We start from the raw sequence: 5,176 nt of genomic DNA on the forward strand, positions 1-5,176 counted from the left end.
CTTCTCTGCAGCGTTGACGGGTAGTGACCGCTCCTTCATGTTAGGTTTCTCCTTTTAAACTCCAGTGTTGAAACGGAGGATTTAAAGAAGCTTCTTAACGTCCCACCAAGGCGAAATGAACAGCAACTACTCGTGGGGCGATTCTGTATGCAACCAACACGTGGGGAGCTCTTCCGTCAACTCGACCCGCTCGTTACACACACAACCGACATACATCACGTGGCGACTCGGTACAACCGACCACGCCTGCTTCGTGCTGCAAAGCCACACTCCGTCCCGTGTCCACCACACTCTCTGCGCGCAACGCCCCTACTTCCGCGACACCACACGAGGTTACAACCGGTCAAACATCTCACTTCCTCCATAGCAGTTTCTCGGAAGCAAAAACGCAGATATCGATAGCAGAGGGAAAAGACAACCAAGCAGCCACTTAATGACAGACAACATATCAAACAAACATTTCTGGGGAAGAAAAGGAAAACCAATGCAATCAAAACACAAGGTGTAGCAGAGTCGATACACGGCTCGGTCATGGTCTGATGTCAATGTGACTTCACACACGTACACACCATCAGCAGGTTGTAAATGATTAAAACTGCAGTTCTCTCTGATACGTAGAACGGCCACCAAAGTGCATTAGGGTTGTTCATGTTTAGCGTTGTTACCAGAGCTAGTAGCCGATACACTGGTGTCCAAAATAAAAGCAAGAAACCGCTATTTCCCTGTCCTGTGTCTAACTCACGCTATATCATACAAACTATCAACCAGATGTCCGTGCGATCAAGTTCGGCACGTAAGATGGCATTCCCGACAACGGACAATGATGCCAACTATGACGTGAGGGCGCTTATGAAACGAGGTAGTGTTTCCCGGGTGGTCCCACATCCACAATCGCTGTGTACACAGTCACGGACGGTGCAGTATGGCCCAGAGAAGATGCCTACCTGACTCTCTGCGTAGGAGGACCATAGAAAGAACGGAATCAGGACAGTCGCAAACTGGTGTGCCCCGATGGCTTAATTTGAATTGTTCTGTTGTTTCTTGGATGCAGCGACAGTTTATAGAGAGCGAAACTGTCTCCCTATGACTAGCACAGAGCCGACCACGCGTGACTTTAGAAGAGAGTACTGTTATTTGGCTGTAAGGGAATGACAGTACCGCCTTAGTACTGCATGGCAACTGGAATGTGAGTTCGCAGCATCCACTGGACGTGTTTTATCGAGCCAAACAGTGTGCAGAAGCCTTCGGCAGAGTGGCCTTTATTGTCGCAGAACTGCTGGATGTCTACCTCTGACGCGTCTTCACAGAAGGAGACGTCTAGTGGAGTCATCAACATTCCACCTGGGAAGTCCAACAGTAGGCCAATGTTGTTTTCACAGATGAGTCCCGATCTACTCTGGAGAGTGATTCGCGGTGGATTCGCATCTGGAAGGAACGTGGAACACGATTTCGGCATCCAAACATTGTGGAAAGAGACCCATATCGAGGACAATCTCTAACGGTGCGGGCAGGCATTATGTTTACTACTCGAACTCCTAGCCGGCCGCTGTGGACGACCGGTTCTAGGCGCTTCAGTCCGGATCCGCGCTGCTGCTGCGGTCGCAAGTTCGAATCCTGCCTCGGGCATGGATGCGTGTGATGTCCGTAGGTTAGTTAGGTTTAAGTAGCTTTAACTCTAGGGGACTGATGACCTCAGATGTTGAGTCTCATAGTGCTTAGAGCCGTTTGAACCATTTTCGAACCCCTATTCATGAAACTGTATGGCTGGATCGGCAAAGTTTAACTGCCTGTCTGGTATTGTGACGACATCTTGGGACCTCATGTGAGGTCGTTGCGAGAAGCTGTGGGCCCAGACTTCGTACTGATTGACGATAATGTTCGACCTTATAGAGCAAAGGTGGCTGATGTTTTCTTGGAAACGGAAGATATTGCATGCCGAGCATGGCCTGCTCCCTCTACTGATTTTAATCCGATAGAGCATGTCTGGGATGCAACTAGGGAGATGGTTTGCATCAGTCGGCATCCACCAGCCACTCTTCAAGACAAGGAGCAACTCTTCAGGAACAATGGGCATTATTGCTTCAACATGAGACTGATGATATCATTCACAACATGGCCTGTATTGCGGCCAAAGGGGGTCATACCTCATACAGAACACAATAACCAGTTGTCGGAATGTGTGTACACATCCGTTAAGTTAGAAAAAACGAAGAACATTTTAGTCTACCGTTATGAATGTTGCAGTTGTTTACGTTCTGAATTCTTTGTATTGTTTCTACTTTACTATCATCTGTTTACATTGTTTTGTGGCAAAATAAACGCAACCCTGCAAAATTTCAGTTTTCTGCTTTAATTTTGGACGCCAGCATACAACGTACGAGAGGAACGTAGATGTTGCGTTATCATAGTCAAGGGTACGGGGACACCAAGTATTCGTGTGAGACAGCGTTGTCAGTATCTGAGGGGCTAATCCTTGCCGCCTCCGTGGCATTCCATAAGCCACACGTGCCCCCGCGTTGTGCTAAATGGCGAACACCTCAGGTTGTTTGGCATTAGTTTACTAGGTACGGGCTTGGCGAACTCACGTTTCCTGAGCTCGAGTCTAGAGAGGGCCGGACATTCTCCGTCATCTTAAGGTCGGGGAATACTTCAACGCCATCGTACGGCGCGGCGGTAGATCGTTGTGTGTCACGGGGAGTGGGGATCCCGACCTAACCATCCGGAACGGGAAGATGGAAAAATCTCTATAAAAACCCTTAATCTCAAGGTGCTCAGCACACCGATGGGATGCATAGCTACCGAGACAAAACGGCTGTTACTGTGCATTCTAGTGGTCAACTGCTGCACCTCAGTTCTTTAAGGCTTATCAAGGGAAGTGGTGCTCTATGTGGGTGGACGCTTATTTCCCTAGTTCATAGTGGGACTTCCATGACGAGTAAATCACTTTCCTCTGCTCCCAGCGGTTCAGCTGTTCGTTGGGCAGTATTTACTCCCAAATTACAAAAAAATGGTTCAAATGGCTCTGAGCACTATGGGACTCAACTGCTGAGGTCATTAGTCCCCTAGAACTTAGAACTAGTTAAACCTAACTAACCTAAGGACATCACAAACATCCATGCCCGAGGCAGGATTCGAACCTGCGACCGTAGCGGTCTTGCGGTTCCAGACTGCAGCGCCTTTAACCGCACGGCCACTTCGGCCGGCCCCAAATTACAAAGAGACCTCATGTCAACAACAGTAAAGGAGTACAGGCTGTCGTATAAAACGTATTTATTGCTGTTAAACGTGCAGAAGGTTCTTTTGAAAAATTATCACCTTCTGCATCCATAAAGCTCTTGAGGGATTTGCTGGACAATTTGAATCTATCCAGAGACTGTGTAGTGATCGAGACACTGAAGGCTGCGTAAGTGAACAAGTTGTTAAATGCTAAATTGCTTGTAAAATACACTATCAACAGTGAGCTCCATACTTGGTTAAATTGTTGTAAAGCAATTGTGAATAAAGGAAGATACCGAAGCGATTCAGAGGCGGGCTGCTAGGTTTGTTCTAGGTAGGGTCGATCAGTACGCATTTATTACAGAGATGCTTTGGGAACTCAAATTGGAATCAACGGGGGGAAAGTGATTTTCTTTGCGACGAACACTGTTCAGAAATGTTCTTAGCACTGGCATTTGAAGCTGATTGCAGACCTATAATACCGCCGACAGCATACTTTCACATAAGGGCCACTAAGATAAGAGTAATCAGGACTCGTTTGGAGGCATATAGATAGTCGTTTTTGTCTAGTTGTATTTGTAAGTGGAACAGAAAGTAAATGACTAGTAGTGGTGAAAGGTACCCTTCGCCACACACCATATGGTACTTTCGGAGTATGTATGTAGGTGTATATGTGGATGATGTGTCGGGACATTATGGATTCAGATACCAAAGAATGGGAAAGCGAACGTGACACTCATGTACAGAGTTTCGTAGTGGATGCCGGAAGTCAGCGCTCGAAGTCAACGCCTTATATCCTGAGATTCAGTCTAACGAAGTTGCCTGACTATATTGCCGTAGGTTGTCTTCGACATAAAGTTAGACTCTTTGTACTTAATCCAATGCGCTGCTTTAAGCTCCAACACTTTGGTCACACAACCATGGGTTGTAATGGTCAGTTTATTTGTGGCAAATACGTCTCTGCTGCCTACGAACCAGATATTCAATGTACTGCCACACTCCTATACGTCAATTGCTCTTAAGTCCCTGCTGTTTGGAACAAAGAATGCCCTGTCTTCGTGGAAGAGAGTAAAATCCACCCAATGCATCTCCTGCACTGAAGCAGAGAAGTCGTTTGCCACAGCGTTGGAGCATCCTGGACCGAAGTGCTGACACTGAAACAGATGGGCAGAGTTCATTAAGTAGCACCCGTAAACGCAGTTGCCAGCATGCACAACTGGTTCTATAACCAAACCTTTCTACCAAATAAATACTGGTGGTCGCCGAAACTAACGCTGGAAAGGATAGAAGTTCCTCATGGCAGACGGTAGAAAGAACTCAGTAAAATGCTTCTGTTCAAACTCTTTGCCACTGTCCCACGAAGCCAAGCCTGGGACGAAAACCAAAACACAGAAACGATGAGGTCCGAAGCTATTACACCATACGAGCTTGGTCTCGTCTTATGGATCAGACAATGACCGTACTACCGAGGGTACGCCGTCGAAGTCTTTCTGTGGGAACTGGCAAGTCCCTAAAGTAACACCCTCTCCGCTGCAATTTTCCCACCATAGAGGAACGGCAAGGCTAAATACAAGAGGAAATCTTACAGTTAAGTTGGTTTTACATTTCAGCGGAATTAGAGTGGGTTCAGGAAAGTTACAGAGAAACTGCTTCGGTTGACTCAGAGCAGATAAAAGTGTATGTGCCTTCAAGAGACACATGTCAAATTATCTGACGCTCCTGAGGCAGGTGGCTACATTCTCCACGAAAAGGACGACGTTAGTGGAGAGACAGTTAAAGGAAGATTAATTGGTTGGCCAATTTGGGAAAGGGACGAAACTGTGACGTCATCGGTCCCATCGGATTAGGGAAGAAAGTCGGCCGTACCCTTTCAAACGAACCATCCCAGCATTTGCCTGAAGTGATTTATGAAAATCACTGAAAATCTAAATCAGGATGGCCGGACGTGGGTTTGAATCGT

This window comes from Schistocerca nitens, chromosome 8, assembly GCF_023898315.1.
Source record: "Schistocerca nitens isolate TAMUIC-IGC-003100 chromosome 8, iqSchNite1.1, whole genome shotgun sequence".
Classification (NCBI taxonomy): domain Eukaryota; kingdom Metazoa; phylum Arthropoda; class Insecta; order Orthoptera; family Acrididae; genus Schistocerca; species Schistocerca nitens.